At 42.1% G+C, this 19,138-nt stretch overlaps 1 protein-coding gene across 21 annotated transcripts in view; it reads right to left on the bottom strand.

Annotated features, from left to right (window-relative positions):
- ZFP90 (ZFP90 zinc finger protein) overlaps nucleotides 1–19,138 on the bottom strand; it is a 221,291-nt gene that overhangs the window by 58,891 nt on the left and 143,262 nt on the right. The window lies entirely within an intron of this gene.

Genomic DNA, 19,138 nt, shown 5'->3' with positions numbered 1-19,138 from the left:
TGGCTCATGGGCTCTAGAGCGCAAGCTCTGTAGTTGTGGCACTCGGGCTTAGTTGCTCCACGGCATGTGGGATCTTCCCGGACAAGGGCTCTAACCCGTGTTCCCTGCATTGGCAGGCGGATTCTTTTTTTTTTTAAACTTCTTTATTGGAGTATAATTGCTTTACAATGGTGTGTAAGTTTCTGCCTTATAACAGAGTGAATCAGCTATACATATACATATATCCCCATATCCCCTCCCTCTTGCGTCTCCCTCCCACCCTCCCTATCCCACCCCTCTAGGTGGTCACATACCACCTAGCTGATCTCCCTGTGCTATGTGGCTGCTTCCCACTAGCTATTTTACATTTGGTAGTATATATAAGTCCATGCCACTCTCTCACTTCATCCCAGCTTACCCTTTCTCCTCCCCGTGTTGTCAAGTCCATTCTCTATGTCTGCATTTTTATTCCTGTCCTGCCCCTAGGTTCTTCAGAACCTTTTTTTTTTTAAGATTCCATATATATGTGTTAGCATATGGTATTTGTTTTTCCCTTTCTGACTTACTTCACTCTGTATGACAGACTCTAGGTCCATCCACTTCACTACAAATAACTCAACTTCGTTTCTTTTTATGGCTGAGTAATATTCCATTGTATATATGTGCCACATCTTCTTTATCCATTCATCTGTCGATGGACACTTAGGTTGCTTCCATGCCCTGGCTATTGTAAATAGAGCCGCAATGAACATTTTGGTACATGACTCTTTTTGAATTATGGTTTTCTCAAGGTATATGCCCAGTAGTGGGACTGCTGGGTCATATGGTAGTACTATTTTTCGTGGTTTTTTTTTTTTTTTTTTTTTTTTTTGGTGCTACGCAGGCCTTTCACTGTTGCGGCCTCTCCCGTTGCAGAGCACAGGCTCTGGATGCGCAGGCCCAGCGGCCACGGCTGACGGGCCCAGCCGCCCCGTGGCACGCGGGATCCTCCCGGACCAGGGCACGAACCCCGCGTCCCCTGCACCGGCAGGCAGACTCCCAACCACTGCGCCACCAGGGAAGCCCATATTTTTCGTGTTTTAAGGAACCTCCATACTGCTCTCCATAGTAGCTGTATCGATTTACATTCCCACCAACAGTGCAAGAGGGTTCCCTTTTCTCTACACCCTCTCCAGCATTTATTGTTTGTAGATTTTTTGATGATGGCCATTCTGACCAGTGTGAGGTGATACCTCATTGTAGTTTTGATTTGCATTTCTCTAATGATTAGTGATGTTGAGCATCCTTTCATGTGTTTGTTGGCAATACGTATATCTTCTTTGGAGAAATGTCTGTTTAGGTCTTCTGCTCATTTTTGGATTGGGTTTTTTTTTGATATTGAGTTGCTTGAGCTGCTTATTATTTTTGGAGGTTAATCCTTTGTCAGTTGCTTCATTTGCAAATATTTTCTCCCATTCTGAGGGTTGTCTTTTCGTCTTGTTTATGGTATCCTTTGCTGTGCAAAAGCTTTTAAGTTTCACTAGGTCCCATTTGTTTATTTTTGTTTTTATTTCCATTTCTCTAGGAGGTGGGTCAAAAAGGATCTTGCTGTGATTTATGTCATAGAGTGTTCTGCCTATGTTTTCCTCTAAGAGTTTTATAGTGTCTGGCCTTACATTTAGGTCTTTAATCCAGTTTGAGTTTATTTTTGTGTATGGTGTTAGGGGGTGTTCTAATTTCATTCTTTTACATGTAGCTGTCCAGTTTTCCCAGCACCACTTATTGAAGAGGCTGTCTTTTCGCCATTGTACATTCTTGCCTCTTTTATCAAAGATAAAGTGACCAAATGTGCGTGGGTTTATCTCTGGGCATTCTATCCTGTTCCATTGATCTATATTTCTGTTTTTGTGCCAGTACCATACTGTCTTGATTACTGTAGCTTGGTAGCATAATCTGAAGTCAGGGAGCCTGATTCCTCCAGCTCCATTTTTCTTTCTCAAGATTGCTTTGGCTATTTGGGGTCTTTTTTTTTTTTTTTTCAATATGCAGGCCTCTCACTGCTGTGGCCTCTCCTGTTGCGGAGCGCAGGCCCAGCGGCCACGGCTCACGGGCCCAGCCGCTCCACAGCATGTGGGATCTTCCCGGACCAGGGCATGAACCCACGTCCCCTGCATCAGCAGGCGGACTCCCAACCACTGCGCCACCAGGGAAGCCCTATTTGGGGTCTTTTGTGTTTCCATACAAATTGTGAAATTTTTTGTTCTAGTTCTGTGAAAACTAGCAAGCAGATTCTTAACCACTGCACCACCAGGGAAGCCCCGGAAGCCCACTTTTGATAGACTGGTTAGGGCAGATGCTCTGAGGAGGCAACAGTGAAGCTAAGACCAAGGTTGAGAAGAAGCTAGTCATGGAAAAGCTAGGAGAAAGTATTCCAGGCAGAGGCAACAGCATGTGCCAAGGTCCTGAGGTAGGCAACTTCTAGAAACCAGGGACAGAGGAGGAGTCAGTGTGGCTGAAGCAGAGGGAGTCTTCAGAGAAAGGGAGATGAGGTAAGAGTAAAGAAACAGGTGAGAGATACATATCATATAGGATTCTATAGCCACAGAAAGTGGTCTTTTATTCCAGGATAAAAAGAAAGCTATTGAAGAATTTTAAGCAGAGGAGGAATATGGCCTGATTTATATTTTATAACATTCCTTCTGGCTGCTGTACGAAAATGAATTGGGGGTAGGAGGAATGAAAGTAAGGGAAAAGAGAGGAGGCTGGTGCTATGTCCAGATGAGACACAATGGACCTGGCTAGGACTATTGCAGAGGAGATAGAGAAAAGTGGTCAGATTCTCGATAGAGCTTTGGGGTAAAATTGACAAAACTTGCTGAGAGACTGATTTTGAGATTGAAGAAAGGAGGAGTCAAGGCCTTCTCTTAGGTTTGGGGCTTGGATAGACAGTGGTGCCATTTAGGGAGGTAGAATCAGGTGCAGGAGGAATCAAGAGTTCCACCTGGACTGTGAAGCTGAAGGAGCTGTGAGCTTGCTGGGCCCAGATGTCGAGTTGGCCATGGGCTATTTGTATCTGGTGCTAAGAAGTTAGGCTGGGTTGGAGATACTAATGTGGGTATCTCCAAACATGATCCTTAAAGGTACAGGATTAGCCCCGAGGCACTCTGACATTTGAAGTCTGGGTGGAGCAGGAGGGACTAAGACCTGTCAAAGGAAAACCAGAAGATTGAAATCAACAGAAGACAGGGTTTCAGAAAAGAAGTGGTCATCTGGATCAAATGCTGCTGGCAGGCCATGAAGGATGTGGTCAGAGATATGTCCATTGAATTTGGCTGTCTGAGGTCATTGGGAGAACATTCACTGGAGAATCAACCCAGAAACCAGACTGGATTAGACAGAAGAGTAAGAGGTGAGGAAGCGTGTATAGTATTTTTTTTTTTTTTGCGGTACGCGGGCCTCTCACTGCTGTGGCCTCTCCCGTTGCCGAGCACAGGCTCCGGACGCGCAGGCTCAGCGGCCATGGCTCACGGGCCCAGCCGCTCCACGGCATGTGGTATCTTCCCGGACCAGGGCACGAACCCATGACTCCTGCATGGGCAGGCGGACTCTCAACCACTGCGCCACCAGGGAAGCCCGCGTGTATAGTATTGACAATTCTTTTCAGGGTTTCTTTCAACAGGAATTAGGAAATGGGGTGTAGCTGCACGTGTGTGGAGTCAAGTGAGGGCTGTTGTTTTTATTTATTTAAATATACATTTATTGAAGTAATATATATCATATAAAACAAATACTCAATACAACTTATGCTCTTTTATACATATAATACGTATTTATAATAGAGCATATTTGTGCTGTTACATATGCATAGTATGTATATGTATATATACATACTATATATATATATATAGCAAATGGAATTTACTAGAGCCATTTTCTCCAAACTTCAGTCACTGAAGAATCATCTTTGTTTTTGCCTGGTCCTTATACCATGAGTATTCTATACTTATAATTTTTCATAAAATCAACTCACTTTTAATTTAAACAAATTTACTTTAAACATTTACTTTAAAAAGCAATATTACTACAGTACATCAAATGGGAAACCAATACCACTTGCCATGACTAGAAGGTACCTGATTTAAAAATCAGTACAATGAAAATAAGACGCAACATCATTAAATTCTAGCTGGTTATTACTGCCTGCTGGGGGCTGAGCCTGGGACCAGCTCTGTTTAAAAAGGGAAATCATGAAGTGTTAGATATCAAAGACATATCAACATCAAAGGGAGACTTTCTCCTCGAAGGACAAAAAGAGAATTGAAAGGAAAATAATTGTTTCTCTATGTGATTTAAAAACACCTACTACCAGACATAAACTCTGGGGAACATGTCTTAGAAAATTTCTTTTTTTTTTAAATTTAGGATATAACTTGCACTTAGTTGAGTGTACAGATCTTAAATGTAGATCTTGATGAATTTTTACATATGTATATATCAGTGTAATCACCACCCAGCTCAAGATATAGAATTTTCCAGCAAGGCCAGTGCTTTAAACATAATAGATAAAAGCTGTGTCCTCATGGAATTTATAGTTAGCTCCTCCTGATACATATACCAAATGTCTAGTATGGTGCTAGGACATGGTAGGTGGTCTCTTTCTTTTTTTTTTTTTTTGCTTATCTATATATATTTTTTCTATTAGTTTTCTGTAAAGAGTGTGTCTTTTTTTTTTGCAGTACATGGGCCTCTCACTGTTGTGGCCTCTCCCTTTGCGGGGCACAGGCTCCGGACGCGCAGGCTCAGCGGCCACGGCTCACGGGCCCAGCCGCTCCGCGGCATGTGGGATCTTCCAGGACCGGGGCACGAACCCGTGTCCCCTGCATCAGCAGGAGGACTCTCAACCACTGCGCCACCAGGGAAGCCCAAGAGTGTGTCTTATTTGTGATTTAAAAACCAGTCTTGAGGGGGAGGAGTCAAGATGGCTGTGTGGGAAGACATGGAGTTAGCGTATCCCCACAAGTAGGGTGCCTGCCGGCTGCTGGTGGGAAACTCTAACCCCCAAGGAGACGGGAGGAACCCCACAGTGAACTGGTAGGATGTAGGGGGAGCAAGGGGGAAGGAGAAGTTGAAGCCAGACAAGATTGGTGCCCCTGAGGCCGGGGAGATCAGGAGAGGCAGTGGGGAGAGGAGTGTAGGGTGACTGCCCTGCCCACTCGGACACAGGGAGCCTGCTGGGCTCCCAGGTGAGGTCCCCTGCCCTCTGAGACCAGAGGTGGGAGACATGCCTGGGCCCCTTCTGTTCCTTGAGCCTAAGCCCCACACCCCCACAGCCCCCAGGGTTTTCCAGACCTGAGGGTCCTGAGCACTAGCCCCACCCACCACCCAAACCTCACCCTTGCTTAGGCTCTGCTCTCCACAACCAGGGCCTTTCCCCTACTCCCCCACCCCGCCTCCTTTTTATTTTTTTCTTTTCCCGCCTCCTCTTTTTTACTATTGTGGTACTGATGTACCTTCTGGTTGTTGATTCATCTATACTTTTATTTTTACATTCTTTCTAACATATCTGTTAGTTTCCTAGTCTAATTTTATTTTTTACTTTGTTATTGTTCTCTCTCTCTCTCTTTTTTTTTTGCCACCCCACATGGCTTGCAGGATCTTGATTTGCCAGCACGGGGTCAGGTGGAAGCTCCTGCGGTGGGAGCTCCGAGTCCAAAACACTGGACTAACAGAGAACCTCAGACCCCAGGGAATATTCATCAGTGTAAGGTCTCACAGAGATCCTCATTTCAGCACCAAGACCCAGTTCTACCCAATAGTCTACAAACCCCAGTGTTGGAAGCCTCAGGCTAAACAACCAGTAGAACAGGAACACAATCCCACTCATTAAAAAAAAAAAAAAAAAAAAAAGAGACAGCAAAACAATATGTCACATATGAAGGAGCAAGGTAAAAATCTACAAGACCAAATAAATGAAGAGGAAATAGGCAATCTACCTGAAAAATAATTCAGAGTAACGATAGTAAAGATGATCCAGAATCTTGGAAAGAGATTGGATTTATTCCATTTAAATAGAATGGAAGCACGGATTGAGAAAATACAAGAAATATTTAACAAAGATCTAGAAGAACTAAAGAACAAACAGAGATGAACAACACAATAACTGAAATGAAAAATACACTAGAAGGAATGAATAACAGAGGCAGAAGAACAGGTAAGTGAGCTGGAAGACAAAATGGTGAAAATAACTGCCAAGAAGCAGAATAAAGAAAAAAGAATGAAAAGAATTGAAGACAATCTCAGAGACCTCTGGGACAACACTAAACACACCAACATTCAAATTATAGGGGTTCCAGAAGAAGAAGAGAAAAAGAAAGGGTCTGAGAAAATATTTGAAGAGATTATAGTTGAAAACTTCCCTAACATGGGAAAGGAAATAGTCACCCAAGTCCAGGAAGTGCAGAGAGTCCCATACAGGATAAACCCTCGGAAAAACACACCAAGACACATAATCAAAGTAACAAAAATTAAATGCAAAGGAAAAATATTAAAAGCAGCAAAGGAAAAACAAAAAATAACATACAAAGGAATCCCCATAAGGTTATCAGCTGATTTTTCAGTGGAAACTCTGCAGGCCAGAAGGGAGTGGCATGATATACTTAAAGTGATGAAAGAGAAAAACCTACAACCAAGATTACTCTATCCAGCAAGGATCTCATTCAGATTCAGTGGAGAAGCCAAAAGTTTTTCAGACAAACAAAGGCTAAGAGAATTCAGCACCACCAAACTAGCTTTACCACAAATGCTAAAGAAACTTCTCTAAGTGGGAAACACAAGAGAAGAAAAAGACCCACAAATACAAACCCAAAACAATTAAGAAAATGGTAATAGGAACATACATATCAATAATAACCTTGAATGTAAATGGATTAAATGTCCCAACCAAAAGACACAGACTGGCTGAATGGATACAAAAACAAGACCCATATTTATGCTGTCTCCAAGAGACCCACTTCAGACCTAGGGACACATACAGACTGAAAGTGAAGGGATGGAAAAAGATATTCCATGCAAATGGAAATCAAAAGAAAGCTGGAGTAGCAATACTTGTATCAGATAAAATAGACTTTAAAATAAAGACTGTTACAAGAGATAAGGAGGGACACTACATAATGATCAAAGGATCAATCCAAGAAGAAGATGTAACAATTATAAATGTTTATGCACCCAACATAGGAGCACCTCAATACATAAGGCAAATGTTAACAGCCATGAAAGGAGAAATTGACAGTAACACAATAATAGTAAGGGACTTTAACACCCCATTTACACCAATGGACAGATCATCCAAATAGAAAATAAATAAGGAAAAACAAGCTTTAAATGACACAATAGACCAGATATATATCTAACTGATATTTATAGAACATTCCACCCAAAAGTGGCAGAATACACTTTCTTCTCAAGTGCACATGGAACATTCTCCAGGATATATCACATTTGGGGTCACATATCAAGCCTTGGAAAATTTTAAAAAATTGAAATTGTATCAAGCATCTTTTCTGACCACAACACTATGAGATTGGAAATCAATTAGAGAAAAAAACTGTAAAAAACACAAATACATGGAGGCTGAACAGTGTGCTACTAAATAACCAAGACATCACTGAAGAAGTCAAAGAAGAAATTTAAAAAATACATAGAAACAAATGACAATGAAAACATGATGACCCAAACCTATGGGACGAGGCAAAAGCAGTTCTAAGAGGGAAGTTTATAGCAATTCAGTTTCACCTCAAGAAACAAGAAAGGGGCTTCCTTGGTGGTGCAGTGGTTAAGAATCCTCCTGCCAATGCAGGGGACACAGGTATGATCTCTGGTCCAGGAAGAACCCACATGCCACGGAGCCACTAAGCCCATGTGCCACAACTACTGAACCTGTGCTCTAGAGCCCACGAGCCACAACTACTGAAGTCCATGCTCCTAGAGCCCATGCTCCGCAACAAAAGAAGCCACCGCAATGAGAAGACAGCGCACTGCAACGAAGAGTAGCCCCTGCTCACTGCAACTAGAGAAAGCCTGCATGCAGCAATGAAGACCCAACATAGCCAAAAAAATAATAAAATAAGTTAAAAAAAAGGAAACAAGAAAAATCTCAAATAAACAATCCAACCCTACACTTAAAACAACTAGAGAAAGAAGAACAAAGAAAACCCAAAGTCAGTAGAAGGAAAGAAATCATAAAGATCAGAGCAGAAATAAATGAAATAGAAATGAAGAAAACAATAGCAAAGATCAATAAAACTAAAAGCTGGTTCTTTGAGAAGATAAACAAAATTGATAAACCCTTAGCCAGACTCATCAAGAAAAAAAGGGAGAGGACACAAATCAATAAAATTAGAAATGAAAAAGGAGAAATCACAACTGACACTGCAGAAATACAAAGGATTATAAGAGACTACTACAAACAACTATATGCCAATAAAATGGACAACCATGAAGAAATGGACAAATTCTTGGAAAGGTACAATTTTCCAAGACTGAACCAGGAAGAATTAGAAAATATAAACAGACCTATCACAAGTAATGAAATTGAAACCGTAATTAAAAATCTTCCAACAAACAAAAGTCCAGGACCATATGGCTTCACAGGCGAATTCTGCCAAACATTTAGAGAAGAGTTAACACCAATCCTTCTCAAACTCTTCCAAAAAACTGCAGAGGGAGAAACACTCCCAAATTCATTCTACAAAGCCACCATCATCCTGATACCAAAACCAGAAAAAGATATCACAAAAAAAGAAAATTATAGACCAATATCACTGATGAACATGGATGCAAAAATCCTGAACAAAATACAAGCAAACAGAATCCAACAGCACATTAAAAGGATCATACACCATGATCAAGGGGGATTTATCCCACGGATGCAAGGATTCTTCAATATATGCAAATCAATCAATGTGATACACCACATTAACAAATTAAGGAATAAAAACCATATGATCATCTCAATAGATGCAGAAAAAGCTTTTGACAAAATTCAACACCAATTTATCATAAAAACTCTGCAGAAAATGGGCATAGAGGGAAACTACCTCAACATAAAGAGGCCATATATGACAAACCCACAGCAAGCGGTGGGTTTGTCATTGGTGAAAAACTGAAAGCCCTTCCACTAGGATCAGGCACAAGACAAGGATGTCCACTCTTGCCACTCTTATTCAACATAGTTTTGGAAGTCCTAGCCACAGCAATCAGGGAAGAAAAAGAAATAAAAGGAATACAAATTAGAAAAGAAGAAGTAAAACTGTCACTATTTGAAGATGACATGCTACTATACATAGAAAATCCTAAAGATGCCACCAGAAAACTACTAGAACTAATCAATGAATTTGGTAAGGTTGCAGGATACAAAATTAATGCACAGAAATCTCTGGCATTCCTATACATCAACAACAAAAGATCAGAAAGAGAAATTAAGGAAACACTCCCATTTACCATTGCAACAAAAAGAATAAAATACCTAGGAATAAACCTGCCTAAGGAGGCTAAAGACTTGTACTCTGAAAACTATAAAACACTGATGAAAGAAATCAAAGATGACATAAACAGATGGAGAAATATACTATGTTCTTGGATTGGAAGAATCAATATTGTGAAAATGACTATACTACCCAAAGCAATCTACAGATTCAATGCAAACCCTACCAAACTAGCAATGGCATTCTTCACAGAATTAGAACAAAAAAAACTTACAATTTGTATGGAAACACAAAAGACCCCGAATAGCCAAAGCAATCTTGAGAAAGAAAAACGGAATTGGAGGAATCAGGCTCCCTGACTTCAAACTATACTACAAAGCTACAGTAATCAAGACGGTACGGTAGTGGCACAAAAACAGAAACATAGATCAATGGAACAGGATAGAATGCCCAGAGATAAAGCCATGCACATATGGGCACCTAATTTATGACAAAGAAGGCAAGAACATACAATGGAGAAAAGACAGCCTCTGCAATAAATGGTGCTGGGAAAACTGGACAGCTACACGTAAAAGAATGAAATTAGAACACTACCTAACACCATACACAAAAATAAACTCCAGGGCTTCCCTGGTGGCACAGTGGTTGAGAGTCCGCCTGCCGATGCAGGGGACACGGGTTCGTGCCCCGGTTCGGGAAGATCCCACATGCCATGGAGCGGCTAGGCCCGTGAGCCATGGCCGCTGAGCCTGCGCGTCCAGAGCCTGTGCTCTGCAAAGGGAGAGGCCACAACAGTAAGAGGCCTGCGTACCGCAAAAACAAACAAACAAACAAAAATTCCAAATGGATTAAAGACTTAAATGTAACACCAGACACTATAAAACTTTCAGAGGAAAACATAGGAAAAACACTCTTTGACATAAGCCACAGCAAGATCTTTTTTGACCCACCTCCTAGAGTAACATAAATAAAAACAAAAATAAACAAATGAGACTTAATTAAACTTAAAAGCTTTTGCACAGCAAAGAAAACCATAAACAAGACAAAAAGACAAGCCTCAGAATGGGAGAAAGTATTTGCAAATGAAACAACAGACAAAGGATTAATCACCAAAATATACAAAGAGCTCATGGAGCTCAATATCCAAAAAACAAACAATCCGGTTAAAAAATGGGCGGAAGACCTAAATAGACATTTCACCAAGGAAGACATACAGATGGCCAAGAGACACATGAAAAGATGCTCAACATCACTAATTATTAGAGAAATGCAAATCAAAACTACAGTGAGGTATCACCTCACGCTAGTTAGAATGGCCATTATCAAAAAAGCTAGAAACAATAATGCTTGGGTGTGTGAAAAGGGGTGTGGTGAAAAGGGAACCCTCCTACACTGTTGGTGGGAGTGTAAATTGATACAACCACTATGGAGGTTCCTTAGAAAAGTAAAAATAGAACTACCATACGACCCAGCAATCCCAGTACTGGGCATATACCCTGAGAAAACCATAATTCAAAAAGAGACATGCACCACAATGTTCATTGCAGCACTATTTACAATAGCCAAGACATGGAACCAACCTAAATGCCCACTGACAGATGAATGGATAAAGAAGATGTGGTGTGTATATATATATATATATATATATATATATATATATATATATATATATATATATACACACACACACACACACACACTGGAATATTACTCAGCCATAAAAAGAAACGAAATTTAGTTATTTGTAGTGAGGTGGATGGACCTAAAGTCTGTCATACAGAGTGAAGTAAATCAAATCAAGAAAAACAAATACCGTATGTTAACGCATATATGTAGAATGTAAAAAAAAATGGTACTGATGAACCTAGTTGCAGGGTGCAGGACAGGAATAAAGAGGTAGACATAGAGAATGAACTTGATGACATGGGATGGGAGAACGAAGCTGGGGCGAAGTGAGAGGAGCAGCGACATATATACACTACCAAATGTAAAATAGTTGGCTGGTGGGAAGCAGCAGCATAGCACAGGGAGGTTGGCTCAGTGCTCTGCGATGACCTAGAGGGGTGGGATAGGGAGGGAGGGAAGGACGCTCAACAGGGAGGGGATATGGGGACATGTGCATGCATATGACTGATTCACTTTGTTGTGCAACAGAAACTAACACGGTATTGTGAAGCAATTATGCTCCAATAAAGATCTATTAAAAAAGGAAAAAAACAGTCTTATCTGAACTTATTATTTTCCAGAGTGTCTAATCCAGAACCTATCAATCAAAACCAGAAAGAACAACTTCAGGATCTCCCTTTGGATATAAAACCCAGGCCTGAGAAGACAAAAGTGTCCAAACAGAAGACTCCTGGAACCATTCTGTTAGAGATGCAAACAATTCTCTTGATTCCCAATTTCCACCTGGACCCCACTAACCTGTATTCTGTAGGCCCTGTAACAGCCTTTACTTTCACACCCTTGTACACAGTAGCTGAGAACACCAAAGCCGGTTTATCTGCCCTCCTCAATAACATAGTGACAGCAAGACAAAACATCACCAACAAGTCTTTAAAAATTTAAAGAGCCTGATAAAGTCCTCCATTCGGCATCTGCCATGAAGGAAATCGCTTCTGGCGTGTGCCTCTGTTGTGCTCCCCCATTTCCTAGACACCTCCTGTACAAACACCCCTCCCCATGGTTTCCCCTCAGCTGCTTGCAGGAGGGTGCTAGGGCCCCTTGCTGGGGGAGCTGGAGGAAGGGGAACCCCTTAAATTCCGATGAGCGAAACTAAGGAGTTGTTCTTCAAGCACGTTAAGGATCAAAGCCTGAGACCTGAAGCCTTGGCAAGAATACAGCCACCCGTGGGCCTGGGTGGGCCCGAGCAGGGAGGCCCTGGATAGCAGTGCCAGGTGCTATGCACACTGGGCTGAGCCTGCCTGTGACAAGGCAGACGTCAGGACTGGCCTGGGAAGATCAGGTCCCCAAGCGGATGCTGCAGAAAAGGAAGGATTCGGAACCATTGTAATTAATACAGGAATTCGGGTGGGGGCTGGGGAGGCAGTAAAGAATAAGGAAGAAAAAAACCACTTATATTCTCACCAAACCAAATTAACTAAAGTTGGCATTTTAACGTCTTTGCTTCTAGTCTTTTTCCTATGCATAACTTTAAAAAAATTATACAACTAGTGTCTTTTTGTATAATAAGAAAAAAGAACATTGTGATTAAAGCAAAAATCCTTCTTGGACTTCCCTGGTGGTGCAGTGGTTAAGAATCCACCTGCCAATGCAGGGGACATGGGTTCAAGACCTGGACCAGGAAGATGCAACATGCCATGGAGCAACTAAGCCGATGTGCCACAACTACTGAGGCTGCGCTCTAGAGCCCACAAGCCACAACTACTGAGCCCACGTGCCACAACTACTGAAGCCCACATGCCTAGAGCCCGTGCTCCGCAACAAGAGAAGCCACCGCAATGAGAAGCCCACGCACCGCAATGAAGAGTAGCCCCCGCTCGCTGCAACTACAGAAAGCCCGCATGCACAGCAACGAAGACGCAACGCAGCCAAAAATAAATAAATTTATTAAAAAAAGCAAAACTCCCGTCTTTGCCTTCAAAGAGGCAAATTGCACTGAGGTATATTTATGTCCTCCTCCCTGTATTTTAAAAACACCTTTACGTAAATGTTATAGTCCTATGACTTGCTTTTTCCAATACAATCATACATTTCTGAGAATTGTCCAAGTTGGTATATAGGAAATTTACGCCTTTATTGCCTCCAACATATATATATATATATAAAAAATTAATTAATTAATTATTTTGGGGGGCTGTGTTGGGTCTTTGTTGCTGCGTGTGGGCTTTCTTTAGTTGCGGCAAGTGGGGGCTACTCTTCGTTGCTGCGCCCGGGCTTCTCATTGTGGTGGTTTCTCTTGTTGCAGAGCACGGGCTCTAGGCGAGCAGGCTCTAGAGTGCAGGTTCAGTAGTTGTGGCACATGGGCTTAGTTGCTCCGTAGCATGTGGGATATTCCCAGACCAGGGCTCGATCCTGTGTCCCCTGCATTGGCAGGCGGATTCTTAACCTCTGCACCACCAGGGAAGTCCCTCCAACACATATATAAACCACACTTTGTTGGTGAGCATATCAATAGCCAATACCAACAGTCAACACTTAATAGTATCCCTCTCTACCAGAAACTATTCCAAGTCCTCTAGGTGTATTAACCCCTTGAATTCTTACAAGGACCTAGGAGGACATAGGGATAAGTCAAATAAATTTCTCATCAACACACAGCTGGTAAGTGGCAGGGTGGGATTTGGGGCCCAAGTCAGAGGCCAAACTTCAGGCTCTTACCCACAACACCATCCAGGCTGCACTTGGGTTGCTTTCTAGTTTTTTGATCGTGCAAACAAGGCCTCAGTATTGTGTCAGTTAGCCATTGCTGGGTAGCCAAGCATTCCTAAAACGTTGTGGCTTAAAGCAACAACAGTTTGTTATTTCTCATGATTCCGTGGGTTGACAAGATGGTTCTTCTGATCTTACCTGGACTCATTTAGTGGCTGTAGTCAGCTGGCAGCTTGGCAGGATGGCCCACGATGGCCTCACTCACATGTCTGGAGCCTCAGTTGTGATGTCTGGCCCTCTTTTTCCAGCTGGACTTTGTCATATGATGGTGGAAATGTTCCAAGAAAGTAAGTGCAGAAGGTCTCCTGAGGCCTCGCTCAAAACTTGGCAATAGTCACTTGTGTTGCATTCTATTTGTTAAAGTGAGTCAAGAGACCAGTTCAAATTCAAAGGGTGGGAAAAGAGACCCCACATTTTGAAAGGAGGGACTGCAGAGAATTTGTGGCCATTTTTAATCCACTGAAGTAACCATCTTTATATGTATTCCTGGTGCATAGGGAGTGTGTGTGTCTCTAGGTTGTGTACCAAGAAGTGGAATTGTTGGAACTGGATTTTTCAATTTCAGTTTTTTAACTACTCGCAGAGTTTTTAATATTGATATATAATTCACATACCATAAAATTCACCATTTAAAAATAATTTTATTTATTTATATTTTTGGCTGAGTTGGATCTTTGTTGCTGTGCACAGGCTTTCTCTAGTTGCGGCGAGCAGGGGCTACTCTTCATAGCAGTGCATGGGCTTCTCATTGCGGTGGCTTCCCTTGTTGCGGAGCACAGGCTCTAGGTGTGCGGGCTTCAGTAGTAGTGTCTGGCTTCTTAAACTTAGCATAATGTTTTCAAAGGTCATTCATACTGTAGCATGTATCAGGACGTCATTCCTCTTTTTGGCTGAATAATATACCATTTTGTTTAGCCATTCATCAGTTGATGGACATCTGTGTTGTTTCTGCTTTGGGGCTACTATGAATAATGCTGCTATAAACATTCATGCACGTGTTTTTGTACAAACACATTTTCAGTTCTCTTAGATATACAACTCAGAATGGAACTGCTGGGTCATATGGTAATTCTATATTTAATTTTTTGATGAACTGCCAAAACGTTTTCCACAATGGCTGGACTATTTTACATTTCTGCCAGCAATGAGTGAAGTTTCCAATTTCTCTATATCTTTGCCAACACTTGTTATTTTCCATTTTTAAAAAATTAGCCATTTTAAAAAATAGCCATCCTAGTGGGTGTGAAGTAGTATCTCATGATTTTGATCTGCATTTCCCTAATGTCTAGTGATGTTGAGCACCTTTTCATGGGCTTGTTGTCCATTTGCATGTCTTCTTCGGAGAAAAGTCTGTTTGAATCCTTTGTCCATTTTTTTTTTTTAGTAATACTTGCTCATTGGTTTATTTATTTATTTATATAAATTTATTTATTTATTTGTTTTTTGTTTTTTAGCTGTGTTGGGTCTTCGTTGCTGTGTGCGGGCTTTCTCCAGTTGTGGTGAGTAGGGGCTACTCTTCGTTGTGGTGCGTGGACCTCTCATTGTCGTGGCTTCTCTTGTTGCAGAGCACGGGCTCTAGGCACACGGGCTTCAGTAGTTGTGGCACGTGGGGCCAGTAGTTGTGGCTCGTGGGCTCTAGAGCTCAGGCTCAGTAGTGTGACACACAGGCTTAGTTGCTGCATGGCATGTGGGATCTTCCCGGACCAGGGCTCGAACCCGTGTCCCCTGCATTGGCAGGTGGATTCTTAACCACTATGCCACCAGGGAAGCCCCTTTGTCCATTTTTAAAATGGGTATTTGTCTTTTTATTGTTGTGTTGTAAGAATTCTCTATATATACTAGACCCTAATCAGATATATGATGTTCAAATATTTTCTCCCATTCCGTGGGATGTCTTTTCGTTTTCACCATAGTGTCCTTTAAAGCACAAAAGTTTTTATTTTGATGAAGTCCAATTTATCTATTCTTTTCTTTGGTTGTCCATGCCTTTGGTGTCACATCTAAGAAATTGTTGCCTAATCCAAGGTCATGAAGATTTACACCTATGTTTTCTTCTAAGAGTTTTACAGTTTTAGCTCTTACATTTAGGTTTTCAATCCATTTTGATTTCGTTTCTGTAGATGGTGTGAGCTAAGAGTTCAGCTTCATTCTTTTAGATATTCTGTTGTCCCAGTACCATTTGTGGAAAAGACTATTCTTTCCCCATTGAGTGGTCTTGGGACCTTTGCTGAAAATCAGTTGCTACCGTTATAATATCAAATAGTAAGAATGATAGCTTCCTTGCCTTGTTCCTGGTTTGGGAATAGTTCTATTGTTTCACTATTAAGTTTTGTTTCAGGACTTCCCTGGTGGCACAGAGGTTAAGAATCTGCCTGCCAACGCAGGGGACAAGGGTTTGAGCCCTGGTCCGGGAAGATCCCACATGCCGCGGAGCAACTAAGCCCGGGCGCCACAACTACTGAGCCTGCTCACCTAGAGCCTGTGCTCTGCAATAAGAGAAGGTACCGCAATGAGAAACCCACACACCACAACGAAGAGTAGCCCCCGCTCGCCGCAACTAAAGAAAGCCCGTGCGCAGCAACAAAGACCCAACACAGCCAAAAATAATAAATAATATTTTTTAAAAAAGTTTTGTTTCATATGGGGAGATATATCAAGAACAGGAATTTCCCTTTAGTTCTGGTTTACTACTGTTTAATCATAAATAAGTATGAGTTTTATCACCTACTTTTTCATGCCTGTATTGAGATGATCACATTTTTCTTCTTTAACCACACAGTGTGGTATATTACATAAATAGAATTTTTTGCTGTTGAAGTGCCCCTGCATTCCTGGGATAATCAACTGCAGTTATTTTCTGCTTTGAGTTCCTCTTCTAGTTCCCTGTCTTAGAATATGCTTTGGAGGGGCAATGGCATTTCCTGTCTAGGGTCCCCATCAAAAACTCCAGTTTCTTAGCTGAATGTTCTCCTAGGAGCTTCCGAAGCTTGGATTTGCTCATTAGTGACTCGGGGTGGGGGGGTGGCAAAGAGGCTCAAGGGCAAACCAGTGCTTTAGGCTGTGTGAGTATTTGCTACAGAGAAGCCAGGTGGGGGCAAGTAGCAGTCTCCCAAAGTCACCTACTCTTGTCCTTAAGGACAGAATTCAAATTTTCTATCCTTATCTGTAAAGTTTATTCTGTCTCATAAACATTTTTTCCTGTGAAAAGTATGACTTTAATCATTCTGGGACTTCCCTGGTGGTGCAGTGGTTAAGAACCCACCTGCCAATGCAGGGCACACAGGTTCGAGCCCTGGCCTGGGAAGATCCCACATGCCACGGAGCAACTAAGCCCGTGTGCCACAACTACTGAGCCTGTGCTGTAGAGCCTGTGAGCCACAACTACTGAGCCCGTGTGCCACAACTACTGAAGCCCGTGCACCCTAGGGCCCCCATGCCGTAACTACTGAGCCCGCGTGCTGCAACTACTGAAGCCCGCACGCCTACAGCCTGTGCTCCACAAGAGAAGCCACCGCACTGAGAAGCCCGTGAACCACAACGAAGAGTAGCCCCCACTCGCCACAACTAAAGAAAGACCGCGCACAGCAACAAAGACCCAACACAGCCAAAATAAATAAATAAAATAAAAAAGGTAATTTAAAAAAATCATTCTGTGTTTTGAGCGCTTTCTATATGCCAGGCCCTGTGCTCAGTGCTCTTACACATTATTAACAATAATTCCAGCTACCATTTACTGATCCTTTACTTAGTTCTAGGCACCGTACTAATTGTTCTATAAAAGTATTGCATTTAATCCCCTTAACCTCCCTATGGAGAAGATATTATCATCTCTTATTTACAGATGAGGAGACTGAGGCTGAGAGAGGCTAACTTGCCAATGGTTACAAGACAGAGAGGAGGTTCAAAATCAGTTTGTCCCATTGCAGAGCCTGTGCCCTTAACCACCGCTGTACATGCTATGGGTAGTAATTAATTAGCTTTGTCAGCCCAAACTCCCATGATCAGTATTAAGTACTGACAGTTCCCTGTGACCAGCGCGTGACCGAGCACTGCCAAGTGTGATTGGCTGGAGTCATTTGTGGTCTGATTTGTCTCAATGTCAGCCCATGACACTTGCTCACATGAGGTGGTCTGCAGTAACAGCTCCCTTAGGGAAATTAGTGTGGGCATTTTCAAAAAAGCTTTTTTGTTTTTTTTTTTGCAGTACACTGGCCTCTCACTGCTGTGGCCTCTCCCATTGCAGAGCACAGGCTCCGGACGTGCAGGCTCAGCGGCCATGACTCACGGGCCCAGCCACTCCGCGGCATGTGGGATCTTCCCGGACTGGGGCACGAACCCGTGTCCCCTGCATCAGCAGGCGGACTCTCAACCACTGCGCCACCAGGGAAGCCCTCAAAAAAGCTTTTAAAAAATAACAGCTTTGAGATGTAATTCATCTACCATACAATTCCCCAATTTAAAGTGCACAATTCAGGAAATTCCCTGGTGGTCCAGTGGTTGGGACTCTGCACTTTCACTGCCAGGGCCCAGGTTCGATCCCTGGCCCGGGAACTAGGATCCCGTAAGCCATGAGGCACAGCCAATAAAATAAAAGGTTTAAAAATAAATTAATGAAGTACACAATTCAATATTTTTTGTATAGTCTCAGACTTGAATAATCACCATAATCAATTTTAGAACATTTTCATCACCCCCAAAAAGAAGCTCTGAACACATCAGTAGTTATTCCTCATTTTCTCCCAGACTCCCCAGTACCAGGCCACCATCAATCTGCCTCTGTCTCTACAGATTTGCCTATCCTGGATATTTCATATAAATGGAATTATATAATATGTGGTCTTTAGTAACTGGTTTCTTTCACTTTGAATAATGTTTTCAAGGTATGTCCATGTTATAGCTTATGCCAGTACTTCATTTCTTTTTATTTTCAAGTAATACTCCACTGTATGGATACACCACATTTTGTTTATCCATTCATCACTTGATGGATACTTTTTGGCTATTGTGACTAATACTGCTATGGATATAGAGAGAGACGTTTTCAGGTGGACATACGTTTTCAATTCTCATGCTTCATTTTTTATGTGGCATTACTTATTTTAAGGCAATCTTTGCCCATGTCCAGTTCAACCTTTTACAACTGAAAATGCTCAAGAACAACCCATTTTAGTGAACAGCTGAAAAATGTGCTGGTAGTGGGTTCACTTACCAACTACAAGTATGTGAATGAGGTGGAAATGGTTTCCCAAGCAGGGATCACCTGTTCTGCGTTCAGGGGCTGTTAACTGCACTGTGGATTAAGTCAG

The sequence above is a fragment of the Kogia breviceps genome, chromosome 18 (assembly GCF_026419965.1).
Source record: "Kogia breviceps isolate mKogBre1 chromosome 18, mKogBre1 haplotype 1, whole genome shotgun sequence".
NCBI lineage: Eukaryota > Metazoa > Chordata > Mammalia > Artiodactyla > Physeteridae > Kogia > Kogia breviceps.
This window is presented reverse-complemented; position numbering and strand designations above follow the sequence as displayed.